General features: G+C 39.9%; 1 protein-coding gene and 1 long non-coding RNA gene across 2 annotated transcripts in view; one reads left to right on the forward strand and one right to left on the reverse strand.

Moving 5' to 3' along the window:
- ATP10B (ATPase phospholipid transporting 10B (putative)) overlaps window positions 1-17,595 on the forward strand; it is a 280,240-nt gene that overhangs the window by 127,432 nt on the left and 135,213 nt on the right. The window contains exon 3 of the mRNA XM_033180385.1: window positions 322-448. The gene's annotated coding sequence lies outside the window, so the exon portion shown is untranslated. The remainder of the gene's footprint in view (window positions 1-321; window positions 449-17,595) is intronic.
- LOC117065520 lies at window positions 3,207-7,640 on the reverse strand. The gene is made up of 2 exons (XR_004429954.1): window positions 7,585-7,640; window positions 3,207-3,625 (listed from the first exon to the last, which is right to left on the reverse strand). It is a non-coding gene; the product is annotated as an uncharacterized LOC117065520 (long non-coding RNA).

Raw genomic sequence — 17,595 nt, forward strand, 5'->3', positions numbered from 1 at the left:
AAGACACACCAGGCCTTGCCCTCTATCCAACTAATCAAATTTGAACATTACATCATTTTTGTTTTAGATTTTCTTTGAAAACAGAGATATAGTTGAAGTTTATTGTGTATTCCCCTCCAATTCCTTTCCTTTCCAAGTATAACTGTTGTCCTAAACTTGCTATTACTTCCACACATTTTTCTACTATCATAAATATATGTAAAATTCAAAACAATATAGTTTTGCATAAACAATATGTAGCATTGTTTTAAACCTTATATAAATAGCATTTATAACTAAACTCTTGGTTGCCTATTCAATATTTTCTTTTCTTGCTTACAGAACATGCAGTTTATTCTGATCAATAATTCGTCCAGCTAAAGAACTTATATCTCCCCCCTCTTCTTGTGGCTATAGGGGCACAGCAAAGGTCACTGGGCTAATCTCCTTAAAGGGATTCGGCTGACAGGTGTATCTTTTGCTTTGCTCCCCCGTTTCTTTCCTCTTCCTGTGTGGAACATGACTGAGGTGGATGTAGCTCCAATAGTCCTTTGGTTCATGACACCAACTTGACGATGGAAATCAGTGCTAAGGATGATGGAACAGAAAAAACGGGGTCCCACGTGACCCTGGTGCCTCCACATCAGCTTTGGACTACCTACCTCTAGATTTGTTTTATGTCAAAAAGAAACCTCTACCTTGTTTAAGCCACTTATTATTGTTGTTTTTGTAGTTGCTAAATGTGGCTGAACCTAACCCTAGATAATACTCATATGTATATTGTCTTCCCAACTTCTTGCTCAACTTTACATTTTGTTTTCCAGCATTCTGTTTGTTTTATGAGGCAAGTATAGTGTTAAGTCACCAATTCTGGAGTAGATGGGCTGTTTTACAGCCCAACTCTGCCACCGACAGCTATAAGACCTTTAAGCTTTGCTTTGCTTCTTACTTTCTTCATCTATAAAATGGGGATGCTAATAGAACCCCCATTACAGGGTTGTTATCAGAGTTATATGAATTAATATTGACATGCAAAGTGCTTATAGTAGTACTTACACCAAAATAATAGTTAACCTTAAATAAGACATTATTATGTGCTATTTACTCATGAGATACAGTACAGTTTTAACTACCATAAGATATTCCATTTTATAAATATGTTACAATTTTTTTATTCTAATGTTTGATGGACATTTAAGTTGTTTCCATTTTTAACATTTACTGAATGATGCAATTAATATTTCTGAAGGTCTCCTTGTGCACATGTGTGCAAATTGCTTCAAGGTATCTATATAGATGTGAAAATGCTGGGTCTAAGAACGTGCACTTACAACGTGGCTTAATAAAGCTAAATTCTGACTGGGCACAGTGGCTTACGCCTGTAATCCCAGCACTTTGGGAGGCCCAGGTGAGTGGATCACGAGGTCAGGAGTTCAAGACCAGATTGGCCAAGATGGTGAAACCCCGTCTCAACTAAAAATACAAAAATTATCTGGGCATGGTGGCAGGTGCCTGTAATCCCAGCTACTTGGGAGACCAAGTCAGAGAATTGTTTGAACCCAGGAGACAGAGGTTGCAGTGAGCTAAAATTGCACTACTGCACTCCAGCCTGGGCAACAGAGTGAGACTCCGTCTCATAAATAAATAAATAAATAAATAAATAAATAAATAAAGCTACATTCTTCCCAAAGTGTTCACAAAAATTTGTGTATGAAAGTATCCATTGCATCTCATCTTTGCCAAATCTCAACTTTAATTAGACTTCTTATTTTTTGCCAGTCTTATGATGGTATAACAAGATAACTTTGTTGCTGTTTTAATTTACTTGTCCCTGATTACTAGTTAGGCTGAAAATAACTGTATGATTTGGAGATATTTAGGTTTCTTTTCTGTGAAAAACCTATACATGTCATTTTTTATTTTTCTATCAAGCTATCTTTTCCTTTTCAAATTTGTGTATCTAATAATGTTACCAACATCTCCTCCCAATCTGTGGTTTACCTTTCCATGTTGTTTAGGGCACAGAAAGTTTAATGTAGTGAGATTTATTACTTTTTCTTTATTGATACCTGTGCCCTAAGAGATTCCTCCCTGCCTCAAGACCATAGGGATATGCTCTTGTATTTTGTTTTACTCCTCACCTCACCCCTCAATGAGGCAGATCTTTAATGCACCTAGAATTTAGTTTTCATGTTGAAGTAGAAACAAGTTTCTGTTGTCATTGTTATATGAGTTATTGATGGTCTCAACACTATTTTCCAAGGGGTGGGTCTGTCTGTATTGATTTGCAAGGCCATATCTGTCTCTGTCACATACCTAACTCGCATATGTACACAGGTCTATTGCCTGGCTCTCTGGTGTGTATCATTTGTCTGCTTGTTATCATGGTGCCAATATACACTGTCTGACTCTCAGTCTCTAAGGGCTCTTTAATCCATGAGAGAATCCAAGAACTTTGCATTGTTGTCATTATGAAGATAAGTGAGTCAGGATGGATTTTTCCCTAGATAGACAGCTCTTCCATCACGATGTAGAACAAGGCTCAGTGCCACAGGAACATAGCAGAAGGATGGAATAGATTTAACTCAAACTTGCCTTTTACTTCTCTTCTCAATTTATACCCTGTGATATTACAGATTCCAAACCCATACATGCCTTCTGCCACCATCAGAGGCTTCTCTACATGATTCTAAACTCAACAAAGCCCCACCCCACACTGCTGGACAGCAAAGCCATTTGTCTTACTAATGGTCCAAAGGAAAGGAAAGCTGCCTAGATGTCATATCTATAGCCTGGACAATTAAGAAGCACTTGTGACAGAGAACATTATATTGGAGATGTAAAAAATCACCAAATCCTCACATGTACAACTCTAAAAAGATTGAGAAAATTGAAATTAATTATCTGCTCACTAGATGGGGTGTTATCTCCTTGGCTCTCTCATGAAAGGACAGAATGAAGTTATTAGAGATTGGAAGGGGGCGGGAGTTGAATGTAGCTACCTATACGTGTTAATTTACTTTTATCTCAATTTCCTATATCAGAATAATAAGCCAAACTACCCCCAGAAAGAATGCTAGTTTTGTTTTAAAAATCAGACAACAAAACCTCAACAACACCCTAAAAATGTTGTGGTGGCTGTCGACCTCCCTGGACACCAGGGAATGTCAGTGGGTCTGCCTCAGTGGCCTCAATCAGACGAGCATATAAAAAGCAATGCCCAGTGATTTTTCTAAACATCCATGGTCTCTTGCCAACAATTGAGGTTTAATGAAGACAGGGAAATTAGACCTCAGAGACTAAGTATTCTGAAGGTGGATATTTCCTGGAGGCATGTGAAACTCTCAACCTCCATCAGGCATTCCAGCCAGGGGACAGCACTCTGTCATTCTTCTTCAAGCTTGTAGTGTCTGATTGATTTATCACTGTGCTGCTTCTCCAAGTCTCCACGGGCATTTAGCCATTCAAGCCACAAGAGTACTTAAATACTGAAGCCTGTGTCTCTACTTCCCAATTCTTTTTTTTCCTCTTCTCTTTCTTCTGGTTCTGCTTTTGTGGGTTTGTGGTCTTGTTCGTGGGAGATCCTTAGTCATTTTGACTTTATAGATTCTCTTCCACTCATCTGATATTAATAGGCTTTTCTTTACTATAAGAAAAAACAGATTAACAACTTTGGTCTACTATTCTTCAGAAAGATGTACTTGGATTTGTGTGACCCTATTCAGAACATAACGTGCATTTGCAATAAAGGAAAAAAGTATGTGATACTGTCTGATGGCTATGGAAAGTCTCTGTTGAGAAATTTACTTTCTTGCAATTTAATGAGTCTCATAATAACCAGAGAGCCTCTTCAGCATCTGAATTGGAGGGAGAAAGTTGTGATTGGCTGTCATCAAGAGCCCAGGGTTCCTGCCTTAAAAAGCTAGATCACTGTCCAGCAATACCAACTCATGGGGTCCTAGATTTGGGGGATCCCACTGTAGTGGAAGAGTCAGAAGAAGTGTGACTCACATTAGAAAGTTGCTCAGTATTGTTTCAGATGAGAATAAAGAGGGCTGGGCACAGTGGCTCATGCCTGTAATCCCAGCACTTTGGGAGGCTGAGGTGGGCGGATCACCTGAGGTCAGGAGTTTGAGACCAGCCTGGCCAACATGGTGAAACCCTGTCTCTACTAAAAATACAAAAGTTAGTCAGGCATGGTGGCAGGTGCCTGTAATCCCAGCTACTAAGGGAGGCTGAGGTGGGAGAATTGCTTGAACCTGCCGGGTGGAGACTGCAGTGAGCCCAGACAGAGCCACTGCACTCCAGCCTGGGTGACAAAGCGAGACTCTGTCTCAAAAAAAAAAAAAAAAAAAAAGTAAAGTAAAAAGAAAAAAAAGAACAAAGAAATATTAAGACAAACCAACAGTCCACAAATCTCTAACTCGTTGAGTCTTTTGGTGCCCTGAGGCCTATGTGCCATTGTGACACTAAGGCCAGTCTCTACTTTTCTCTAATTTGAAATGCTTTCTAATTTAAGAAGTGAAAAAAATCACCCAGGTGAAATCTTAATATAGTCTGTTGTTTAGTTCATGGTCCTGTATCAATATTAATTTCTTAGTTTTTGACCAATGTATCCTGGCTATGTAAGATTAGAAGAATCTCAGGTAAAGGAACTCTCTGTATTATCTTTGCAATTTTCCTGTAAACCTAAAATTACTTCAAAATAAAAAGGTTATTTTTAAACAAACTAACCAGGGCAATCACAGATGTCTCAGGCTACGGAGGTAAACCTAAGTGGAATTCTGGTTCACGTTGAGGTAGAAAAATCAAGAGCCAAGGTGTTTGGGCTACGCACTGGGGACTTCATTTTAACTCTACTACTGACTATTCTTGCAACCTTAAACCACTTAACCTCTCTTCATTTTTATTGTTTGTTATTACAAATTATGTCCATGTTAATTATATAATAACAGACAAACCTTGTTTCATTGCTCTTCACTTCATTGAACTTCCTTTATTGCATTTCACAGATACTGTGTTTTTTATAAATTATTTGCAGCAACCCTGCATCAAGTAAGACGCCAGCACGATTTTTCCAACAGCATGTGCTGGCTTTGTGTCTCTGCGTCACATTCTGGGTATTCTCACAATATTTTAAACCTTGTCATTTATTACACCTGGTATGGTGGTTTGTGATCAGTGATCTTTGATGTTACTATTGTAATCATTTTGGGGCACTGCCAACCCCCTCATGTAAGGTGGCAAACTTAATCTCTAAATGTGTGTGTCCTGACTACTCCACCATCCAGCTGTTCCTCAATCTCTCTACCTCTTCATGGGCCTCCCTATTTCCTGGGACATAGCAACATTGAAATTAGGCCAATAAATAACCCTACAGTGGCCTCTAAGTGTTCAAGTGAAAGGATGAGTTTAATGTCCCTCACTTTAAATCAAAAGCTAGAAGATGATTAACCTTCGTGAGGAATGCATGTTGAAAGCCAAGATAGGCTGAAATCTAGGCCTCTTGCACCAAATAGTTAACCAAGTTGTGAATGCAAAGAAAAAGTACTTGAAGAAAATTGAAAGTGCTATTCCAATGAATACACAAATGGTAAGAAAGCAAAACAGCCTTATTGCCGATATGAAGACAGTTTTATAGAGCTGGATAGAAGGTTGGGCCTTTATTGCCGATAAGAGAGTTTTAGCGCTGGCTAGAAGGTCTAACCAGTCACAACACTTCCTTAAGCCAAAGCCTAATCCAGAGCAAACCCCTAACTTTCTTCAGTTTTATAAAGGCTGAGAGAGGTGAGAAAGCTGCAGAAGAAAAGCTGGGACTGGGTATGGTGGCTCACACCTGTAATCCCAATACTCTGGGAGCCCAAGGTAGGCAGACTGCTTTAGCCCAGGAGTTCAAGACGAGACTGAGCAAAATGGTGAGACCCCCGTCTTTACAAAAAAAAAAAAGTACAAAAAAAGTAGCCAGGCATGGTGGCCTGCACCTGTAGTCCCAGCAACTTGGTAGGCTGAGGTGGGAAGATTGCTTGAGCCTGGGATTTCGAGGCCACAATGAGCTGAGATGGTACCACGGTACTCCTGGACACGCCTGGACAACAGAGCAAAACCCTGTCTTAGAAAACAAAAGATAAGGCCGGGTGTGGTGGCTCACACCTGTAATCCCAGCACTTTGGGAGGCCAAGGCTAGCAGATCGCAAGGTCAGGAGATCGAGACCATCCTGACTAACACAGTGAAACCCCGTCTCTACTAAAAAAACAAAAAATTAGCCAGGTGTGGTGACAGGCACCTGTAATCCCAGCCACTTGGGAGGCTGAGGCAGGAGAATGGCGTGAATCTGGTAGGTGGAGCTTGCAGGGAGCTGAGATCGTGTCACTGCACTCCAGCCTGGGCGACAGAGCACGACTGTGTCTCAAAAAAAACAAAAAGATAAAAGGAAGAAATGTTGGAAACTAGCAGAGATTATTTCATTAGGTTTAAGGGAAAACAGCCATCTCCATAATATAAAACTGCAAGGTGACACAGCAAGTGCTGATGAAGAAGCTGTGGCAAGTCATCAAGAGATCTAGCTAAGATCATTGGTAAAAGTGACTGCGCTAAACAATGACTTTCAGTGTAGACAAGCAACCTTACATTGGAAGAAGATGCCATCTAGGACTTTCATAGCTGGAGAAAAGTCAATGCCTAGCTTCAAAATATCAAAGAACAGGCTGACTCTCTAGTTAGAGAATAATGCAGCTGGTGACTTTAAGTTGAAGCCAGTGCTCATTTGCCATTTCTAAAATCCTAGGGTCCTTAAGAATTATACTAAATCTACTCTGTTTGTGTTCTGTAAATTAGGACAACAAAGCCTAGAGGATAGCACATCTGTTTATGGCATGGTTTACTGAATATTTTAGGCCTGCTGTTGAGACCTACTACTCAGAAAAAGAAAATAACAATTTTTTTTCAAGAGATTACTATTTGGCCTGGCACCGTGGTTCATGCCGATAATCCCAACTCTTTGGGAGGCTGAGGCAGAAGGATCACTTGAGGTCAGGAGTTCAAGATCAGCCTAGGCAACATAGGCAACTGTCTCTACAAACAATTTTAAAAAGTCAAGCATGATAGTTCACATCTGTAGTCCCAGTTACTAAAGAGGCTGAGGTGAGAGGGTCGCCCAGGAGTTTAAGGCTGCAGTGAACTATGATCATGGCACTGAACGCCAGCCTGGGTGACAAAGTAAGATCCTGTCTCTCAACAACAACAACAAAAGTTACTGCTCCTTAACACTGCCCCTGGTGACCTAAGAGCTCTGATGCAAATGTACAAGGAGATTAATGTTGTTTTCATGCATGCTAACATAACATTCATTCTGTAGTTTATGGATGAAGGAGTAATCTCTACTTTCAAGTCTTATGACTTAAGAAATACATTTCATAAGGCGACAGTCACCACCCCCCTTATCAGTCAACAGCCTATAACATCAAGACAAGCCAGACACGGTGACTCACACCTGTATTCCCAGCACTATGGGAGGTCAAGGCGGATGGATCACCTAAGGTCAAGAGTTTGAGACCAACCTGGCCAACTTGGTGAAACCTCATTTCTACTAAAAATTCAAAAATTACCTGGGTGTTGTGGTGGGTGCCTTTAGTCCCAGCGAGCCAGGAGGCTAAGGCAGGAGAATCACTTGAATCCAAGAGGTGGATGTTGCAGTGAGCCAAGATCGCACCATGCACTCCAGCCTGGGTGACAAGAGTGAGACTCCGCCTAAAAAAGAAAAAAAGCAAATAACATCAAGACAAAACTCTCCAACAGCAAAAAGTTTACAACTCTTTTTATAAGCTCAGATAATGACTGACATTTTTTAGCAATAAAGTATTTTTTAATTATGTATTTTTTAGACATAATGCTATTGCACACAATAGACTATAGTATAGTATAAACATAGCTTTTATATGCACTGTGGGACTCAAAAACATATGTGACTCACTTCATCGCAACATTCACTTTATTGTTGTATTCTGGAACCAAACCCACAATCTCCAAGTTACCCCTATATGTAATAATATACATTATAAATTATTATAAATATTTCAGAAGGGCAATCAGATTCATCTCTAATGTATGGAAAAATTAATTAGCCACAATCATATCCTCCAAACCACAATTTCATCACATATGAAGATCCAGTATGAACAAATTTACTTCTGCAGATCTTCTAGTTGACCCAGACAGTTTCAGTTCCAGTATATATTCAGTTCTAGTATATGCAAATATCAAGTCATTTTTAAGAAAAGAGGAAACTAAAGGGTTAGGTAAAAATAAAAATGGTATATAGAAAATAGAGATTGTATAAACTACTATTAAAAGATAAAGAATATTGAAAGCAGGTGAACTGTGTTCTTAGACGTGTACCCTGGTTCTATTGGGAAAGCCTTTCCTGAGACATAGGAGAGCATCCTGTTACAAGTATCTTGGCCAGAAATTCTCCTGAGCAGAGTTAAGAACTTGTAATCTTGTGTAATGGGAAAGGAGTTTCAAAACACTTCCCCAATAATTCACCAATCTCAAAACTTCAGTTTCTCATAATTCCCTCAGATCAAAGGAGCCAAAAATCCAAAAGCCCTGAGTCATAAAATCAAAATAATTTTCATTTAATATTTCATAACAGATGTTAGCTACAAACAAAATTATTTTCAAGTTTCTTGTGTCAGGAGAGACAAGCATTAAAAAGTCCTGGGGAGGAGGTCCCAAGTGAAATCGCATCATACACATTGTTAATTACATGAGTAAGTGTCATTTATATTGACGTTATTTCGCATGCTGCCTTGGTTGTTTTGCTTAAAATGTTTTTTGTTATACTCCCAAAATTTGGTCCAAAAACAGGGAACTTCCATTATGATTTCTCAAGTTCCTTAACCACAGTTACTTCTAACTGGAGACTTTGAGGAATTTAATGCCTACGGCTGAAAAGAACCATTACAATACAAGCCCAACTTACCTCATAGGATTATTTGGAGAATGAAATGAGATAATAGAAATAAAGTTCTTTGAAATATTTTTAAATAATTTTAAATTACAAATTATTGTTTTTGTTTATCAAATAAGTGAAGTATTTCTTAGTGTCAGTCATTGTACCTAGGAAGGAGGTGTAAAGTGATGACTGTCCTCACAAGGCAATAGGGTAGAGGGGTGAGTGCTCCCAGGAGCACTGGCAGATAGAGTGGCAACTGACCTCACAAAGTACCGGGGTAGAGGGGTTACTGTTCCCACGAGACACTGAGGTAGAGTAGTGACTGCTCCCAAGAAGCCCTCAGGAGAGGGGTGACTGCTCCCAGGAGGCACTGGAATAGAATGATGACTGCTCCTAGGAGGCACTGGGGCAGAGGGGTAACTGCTTCCAGGAAGTATTAGAATAGAAGGGTGACTGCTCCCAGGAAACACTGAGGCAGAGGAGTGACTGCTCTCAGGAGGCATTAGAATAAAAGGGTGACTGCTCCCAGGAGGCACTGGGGCAGAGGGGTGCCTGTTCCCAGAAGGCATTGGGTAGAGGTGTGACTAATCCCAGGAGGCACTGGGATAGAAGAGTAACTGCTCCCAGGAGATATTAGGGTAGAAGGGGGTGACTGCTTCCAGGAGGCACTGTAGAGGGTAAAGTAGTGACTGTTCTTGGGCAGCTCTGGGGTAGAAGGGTGATTGGCTTGTAGAATCCCTCAATCCAGACTTGTACAGAGGCTCACTACCCAGAACTAAGGGCTAAAATGGGATAAGGAAGAGTACTGTGGAGCACACGCATAGCCCCTCAATCATAAATTAGCTAGGCTTTTTGAGCATAGGAAGTGGGTTACAACGTGCTGGTAATGATGGTATGTCAGTGGGAGAGAAAGATGAACACAAAAGAAAATAAAATAATTTCCTTATGACTAGAATGTGAAAGAGAGGATAACAAAAGACAGGGCTGGGAAGAAAGTCTGTGTCTAGTTTGAGGGGAAGGAGTTGTAAATTATGTTAAAGTTTTGTTCCTTATACTGTCTGAGGTAAATTGAAATCAGAGAGGGTTTTACACAAGGAGATAGCATGAATCGATCTAGAGTTTGGTGGTGTATTTCTGATTTCACTGTGGAAAAGAGAACAGAGGGGGGCAAAACTGGCAGCAGAGGGACAAGTCATGAGTCCACGTAAGCACAGCTAGAGATGAGAGTGGCCTGGACAGGTGTGTGGCAACGGGTCCAGGGGAGAGTGAAGCAAACTGACACACATGTAATGGGTTACAACCAACAGGACGTGATAATTGATTGGATATGAGAGGTGAGAGAGGAATCAAAGGCTTGGACAACCGAAAGGGTAGGGTTGCCATTCCATGAGAAAGGTAATAGGGGGCAAGTGTAGATGGAGGGGTAAAGATACTGAGGCTGTTTGGAGACAAACTGAGATTGACGTTCTCAGAAGACATCCAAGGGGCAATGTTCAATAGACAGTTGGATCCTTCTTGAAATTCCTCCCTACTTTGGGACTAGAAGTTTGAAACATGGAGACCTTTTGACCATCTTGTTATTATTAATCTAATAAAAGAGGAAAAATAAAGTTGAGAGGGTTGTGTTATTTTTTGGAAGTGTGAGAATGTCCAGTCCAAAGCACATATAAGAAAGGAACTCAGACAAAACAGAGGAATGAAAAGGTCTCCATTTCTGAAAAGAGAAAAAAGCAGCCACTTAGCAATTATGTGCTGTGAGATCACTTACCTTTTATGGAGAGTCCAGGCTGCCGTTTGGGGAAGAAATAGTCTGCCCTTTGGAAAGGTCTCTTATCATGGTCACGCATCCCCCTGGACTTCACAGAAGTCAAAGTGAGATTTAAACTTGAGACGAAAGTGCTAGAGATGTATATGGGCCTTAAGGATTACTTAGTCCAGTTCTCTCATTTTACAGGGGAAGCAACTAGGGCCCAGGGAGAATAATGACTTGCCCATGGCTACACAGCTGGTTAGTGGCATATAGAAGCCAGATATCTTGGCTTGGCTTACCTTGTCCTTTAACGCTTAGATGAAATCGCTTGAATCCCCAACCCAGATCCTAAGGAACATCAAATGCCACTTACCCCACAACTTCTAAAATTCCTCTGGGACTTATGTTTTTCCCAGCCATCGCCGATTCTGATTTCCAGAATTTTCTGTATTTCTCATTCTCCACTCTTTCCTGTGGCTTTTCTTTAATCATTTCCCTTTGGCCTGAAGCCAAAGAAGGAGACAGTCCCTCCTTCATGACTTCTAGACCCCCAATCAAATGATACCTTTCATAGTTGACAACTCTATTTTGTGAAGTTTCACTAACAATTTTAAAGTAACATGGAAGGGCATTATATCATATTATAATATTTCACGTATTTCTAAGTTAATATTGACTTTAAAAAAAAAAAACTCTCTGCCCTTTTCTGCCAACACAGACACCAAACCTTCTACCATCTTATCTCTATTTCTCATGCTTTTGCCAGCTTATTTGCCATCCCTTTCCCTCTCCCTTTTCCTTTTCTCCTTAATTCTTGTCCCCTTGCCTTTTACCCCAAATGCTGATTAAAAGAATATTCCTTCCCTAGGAAAACTCTGAAGGCAGCCACTCTAGTATCAGTTTTTCTCACCCCATTTCACAAACCTGGTGCCACATTCTCTGTGCTAAGCCAGAAGCCTAGTCCGTTAAGGAAGCTGCTCCAAAATTTCCCAGGTCCTGCTCCATGCCTGCCCCCACCTTGGTTCTTCCAGGGTGTACTAATTGGTATGTAACTCATGGACCATGCGTACATTTGAGGTGAACTGAGACAGTCGGTGTGTACTATTGTCTTTTGATTGCTTTCAGCTTCGTGAACTTTGAACAACTTTTATCACCTCTCAGCTCAGCACTGATTCATCCAGCTTCTGTGAGCGATTTATTTACTTTTAATTAGATCCAACTTAATTATTTTGTCAGTAAAACATACCAAAAGAATCTATAAAACAATTTTTAAGTGAAATCACATTTCTGCCTAGAGGGATGTTAAAAATGAAATTATGCATCTCATTTTACCTGTCTCTCACAAAGGAAATATTGCCTGCTCTGTCTTTTGCCTTTCATTAGGAAGATACTTGAGAGATCAGACTTAGAATAAAGGGAAGAAAATGGGAAAAGGTAGTTCGAGTTTTCAAGGGAGAACATATAGGTGAGCATATAAGGCAGTGTCTCTCCAGATTTGCTATTTGGCAACCCCTACATTAAAATGACCTGGGAGCTGGTGAAGAGTGCAGACTTTCCACCCTCATCCCCAGAACTTCTGATTCAGGGAATCTGACATGGGGATAAGAAATGAAGCTTCTCATTTGCCTATTCTTGTGCTTTCTGGACTCATGCCTGCCTCTGGCTACTCAACTCTCTGATTCACTAATTGGCTATTTCTGCTTCCCCAAGATGCTTGCCTTGTCCTTCTCCGTCAACTGTGTTTTCTTACATCTCTAACAATTTCTGGTCCTTACTGTCTGCCATTCATTCAATTTCCCATTGGTAGCCTATTCAGTACCTTTCCATGTATATACATCTCATCTCCCCAACCATTTTATTATGTCAGGGACTCTGCATCACTGATTTTCCTCTGCATTTCACCTTGTACTCTGCTTTCAGTTCTGGTATCCCTTTACAACACCAATGTGTCCAAATGTCTTTAGTATACCAGTGTGTGAAAGATCTCTTCTGTCATCAAATAATTCACAACTTCTGCCCGACAGTAGCTAAAATTCTGGTATTAATCGAGAAAATATATAATTACAAATCCTACCATAAAATTAATAATGCCTTCGAATAAAATTGCAATATATTAATCTCAACAGTATCTGCTACACTTAAAAATAGTGGCTTGGCCAGGCACAGTGGTTAAGAAGCAAATGGATTTGAAAAATATTTAAAGGGCAAAAATGGATAAAACTTAAAAATAGATTGACTGTAGTAAATGAAAAGAGAAGTCAAAGGTTACTCTTAAGTCATTAAGGTAAACAGAGATGCTATTCATGGAAATGGGTACTACTGGAACTAAAGTGAATTTTGGAGAGAATCCAAGAGTTTTAGAATTGTTAAAGTTGAAATACCTAGAAAACAAGTAGAAATGGCAAATAAGCAGTAGGATATTTTGATGTAAAGTTCGTGAGAGAAATCTTAGCTCCAAATACACCAAATTGGAGACTAGCTTGCAAGATAATTTGTGATACTGTAAACTCTAATGAACTTGGCAGGTGATGAAGTATAATGTGGCAGACTAGAAATATTTTCTTGTCTGTTTAAAAAATATCCATGTTTGGAAATCTGTTGGAGTAAAGCTCTTATGAGTTGGGGAGCTAGGAGAAAACCAATCAGGGTTAAAAGCTTTAATTGACTTAAGGACTAGTGATGGGGCTGAGTGTGGCATGCTGAAGATGCTTGAGTCATGGAACGGACTCCCCTAAAGCTCTTATGAGTTGGGGAGCTAGGAGAAAACCAATCAGGGTTAAAAGCTTTAATTGACTTAAGGACTAGTGATGGGGCTGAGTGTGGCATGCTGAAGATGCTTGAGTCATGGAACGGACTCCCCTCCCATCTTTCCTTTCCCACAAAGGCCCATTCTATAGGATTACATTTGTCATGTATTTTAATTATCTTCCACAGAATTGCATCCTTTCACTAATTTTATTTTAGGTGGTTGCTATTTATTTCTCACTCTCTCTTTCCCACTAGTCCCCACTCTTACCAACCAAAGACAACAATCCCCATCCCACCCCACCCTGCATACATTTCTTCTTAATGTTTCTTTCTCTCCAGAGGAAGTCAGCTTCTGGCATCCTAATTATAGGACATGTTTTGTAGCCTGTGAATAAGGCACAATCACAGCTCTTGTTCTTCCCATTGGGAAGGACAGAGCACTTTTTTGTGCTCATAAGAACTGATTCCATACAAGCAGCTATATGTAGATGCCTGTAGCTGAGTACAGTGCAAATGGGAATGCTAAAGTTCAGCCTTCCTGAAGGCTTCTAGTCTATCCAAACTCCACTGCAGAATAAGGTCTCCGCTTAGACTGCTCCTTTCCCACGAAGGCCTCACTGAACTTTCCTGGGCAGGTCCAAACTACAAAATTTATGGAGGGTCTTTCAAATGGCAATTTCTGTTTTCTGGCATATTTGTCTACAACTAGATATCTTTTTTGAATCTAAAATGTCATCAATTTAATAATACTTTGTGAGTTTATGTAAATAAGAAAACACTAACATAGCAATGGTATGAAACAATCTAGTTTCAAAAATATTATAATGTGGAAAAAGGACATCTTGTATTCTAGTAAATATAGCTTTTACTGAAATGGATTAGGAAGAAATGACAAGTTCTACAGAGAAATCATTCTATTCCCCTTTTCTTTGTTTCTTTGTCTGTAAATGGGTTTTGGTAAAATCAGTAAAAGACTAAGTGATGATCATTACTCAAGTAAATCCAATCAAAATAAGGAGAAAAAGCAAAATGGATAAGAAATTTATGATAAGATTGTTTTACTACAAATCCTTCTTTGATCTACTACAATGCTTGGGGGAATGGATAGGAATCTGGCTCACTGAATTTTTTTATTTAATTCAGGGTTGATGAAAAACCTGTTGGTTGTTGTTGTTGTTATTGTTTTGAGGGGAAGAAACTTGCAAACCATGTTAGCAGCCTTTCCTGTGTTAGTAGGTAAACCACAAATAATGGAAATGACTGATCCTTTCTGGGCGAGTGGTAATGTTTCTGAACCAGGTTCCCAGAAGAGCAAATAGAGACATAGAGGTGTAGGCCAATGTTGTCATAAGGGATCAACAGTTTTTATTTTAATAAAAGTTGTTCCTGTCAGTGCCTATTTAAAAAAAAAAATCAATACTGTCAAACCACTTCATTTTGGTATTAAGATTTAGCTCAAAGCCAAAGTTAATACTGAAGTTTTTGGCCAGGCATGGTGGCTCACGCCTGTAATCCCAGCACTTTGGGAGACCGAGGTGGGTGGATCACCCGAGGTCAGGAGTTTAAGACTAACCTGGCCAAAATACGAAACCCTGTCTCTACAAAAAAATACAAAAAATAGCCGGGCATGATGGCAGGTGCCTGTAATCCCAGCTACTCAGGAGGCTGAGGCAGGAGAATCACTTGAACCTGGGAGGCAGAGGTTGCAGTGAGCCAAGATCTTGCCGTTGTACTCCAGCCTAGGTGACAGAGTGAGACTCTATCTCAAAAAAAAAAAAAAAAATTTGAAGCTTTTGAGAAGTGAGTTCACCTAAAGTAAAATATATTGCATTTAATAAAAATGCTATTTGAGTGTGGTAAAAATTGAGAAGATGATTCAAGAATGATTATAATTCGTGAAAAACTGATATAATTATTGATTTGAAGATCTGCTAACTCCAGACTATTTCTTCTTCATTGGTTATTGTTTGCTAACTAGATGTCTAATAGGAAATCTTTTTTTTCCCTGAGATGTACACATTTTGCCTTCAGGGTAGAGTGATTTAAAAACTCCTGTGGTTAACTGAAGGCCAAAGTTTCTTAAATTCTATTTCATTCTAATATCAGAGTTTTATATTATTTATCAAGAGTCTAAGTATAGATTAAACTTAATTTTACAGATTTTTTTCTCCCATAGTCCTAACCCACTGATACACTTTTTAGAGAATTGGGCATGGAGGAAAAATAATTCTGAAGTAAAGACTTATTTCTGCTTTTTAGCCTACCTGGGTCTTCTCTCCATTCTTCAAGTCAACACGCTTGCTGTAGCCACAGAAGACTTGTAAATATGGCTTTGTCTTCCTAGGATGCTTACTTACAGAAACACAGCACCCACACACACACACACACACTTACTCATACACATATACACACAATAGTATTCCATTCAGCCACCTCTCACTCATTCCCTGATCTCAATTCAAGCCCCACCTCTTGGGAGACAAGGTCCCATCCCTCTGTAATGTGGTCACTGCACCCTGCTCTCTTTCACAGTATTAAATAAAAATTATAGGAGGCCATTGTTTTGGACAAAGCTAGGCCCCAACAGACCAGACTAAAAATTAAAGTGGAGTCACTTTCACTAAACTGAAACTAAATTGTTATCCACCTTCAGAGAAATCAAGAGAGAGACATAATTTCCCAACTAGGTCAGTTTCAATTGGTATGGAAAGGAAGTTGCCCCTGCCTTTAATCCTTACAAATAAAAATAACCTGATGTTAACCATTCGGTTATTTTTCTGTTGTTCTGTTTCCTGTTCCTGCCTTACAAGGAAACTAATTTTGAAATGACGAATTCATTTTTGTTTTGTGTTTCTGCTTTCTTCAGCCCTTTCTACAAAGTCAATCTCCTCTGTTCAGCTCATTGGAATGCTGATTATATTTTATGAAATGAAGTGCTGCCCAATTTTAGAACCAAAAATAAAGTTAATTAAGATCTTTAAACCTGTTGTGATTTTTGTCTTTTGACAGTGGCACTTTTCCTGGTTGGTGAATATATATTTATTTCTAAAAGTGTGTGTTTAAAATCTCTCAGCCACCTAATGTAAGCTCAGACGGAAAGGGATGTATGGGTAGGATTTACTCACCTGGTATATAATAAACAAGGATTCAATAAGTATTTGTTGATTCAATGAATGACTAGTTGATTTATCCCCTAACAATGAAAATGGAACTTGCTAGAGATGGGGTTTATTTGGGCTCATTAAAATGAAACAGAAAGGAACTGGAGTCAATTGGAAATGTGAACCAGGTAAGGTGGAGAAAGTTTGGGAGAGAGAAACAGAATTCCTCAAAAAACGGAAGTTAGCCCAGCTTATTAGGCTAAAGGTCCCCCATATAGGATTGTCCTTCTATCATCTAGATGACATTGTGCCCAGAAGAGAATAAGGCTGGTGCTTGAGAGGATTATCACTTCAAGTTGTGATCTAAGTATGAATTAGCAAAATTAGGCAATCCTCAAGTTATTTCTACTGGGAAGTGCCATTTCAAAAATCTAGAATGAGACAAAGGTTTTACAACTTAGGGAGTTCTTCAGGTGTGCCCCACCCTAAACTTTCTGCAAGCAGCAATAAACCACACCTCAGATAATGGGGTTATACAATCCCTCTTTGTTTCCTGTTCCACTCTCAGGAAGAAATACTTTATTTGGAGGGGAAAGGGGCAGTCGGTCAAAGAGCTGCCTCTGCCCCCAGTCTCCATCCCTCCAGCCCACCATTACATGCTTCTGCCAGAATGACGCTTGGAATCCACACTCACAATGTGTCATTTCCCTGGCACTCTTCAGACTTTCTCTTGCCCTCAGCATAACAGCCTCAGCAGGCCATCTGACCCTGGGCTGTCTCTCCAGCCTCAACTTCTGCCACTCTTTGTCTCCCATTCCATGTACCCTACACCAGGAGTCCCCAATCCCTGAGCCACGGACCCATAGCAGTCCGTGGCCTGTACAGAACCAGTCCGCACAGCAGGAGGTAAGTGGCAGGCGAGCTCTGCCTGCTGTCAGATCAGTGGAGACATTAAATTCTCATAGGAACGCAACCCTATCGTGAATTGTGCATGCAAGGAATCTAGGTCACGCCCTCGTGAGAATCTAACGAATGTCTGATAATCTGAGGTGGAACAGTTTCA

This window comes from Trachypithecus francoisi, unplaced genomic scaffold (genome assembly GCF_009764315.1).
Source record: "Trachypithecus francoisi isolate TF-2019V2 unplaced genomic scaffold, Tfra_2.0 Lachesis_group2, whole genome shotgun sequence".
Classification (NCBI taxonomy): Eukaryota; Metazoa; Chordata; class Mammalia; order Primates; family Cercopithecidae; genus Trachypithecus; species Trachypithecus francoisi.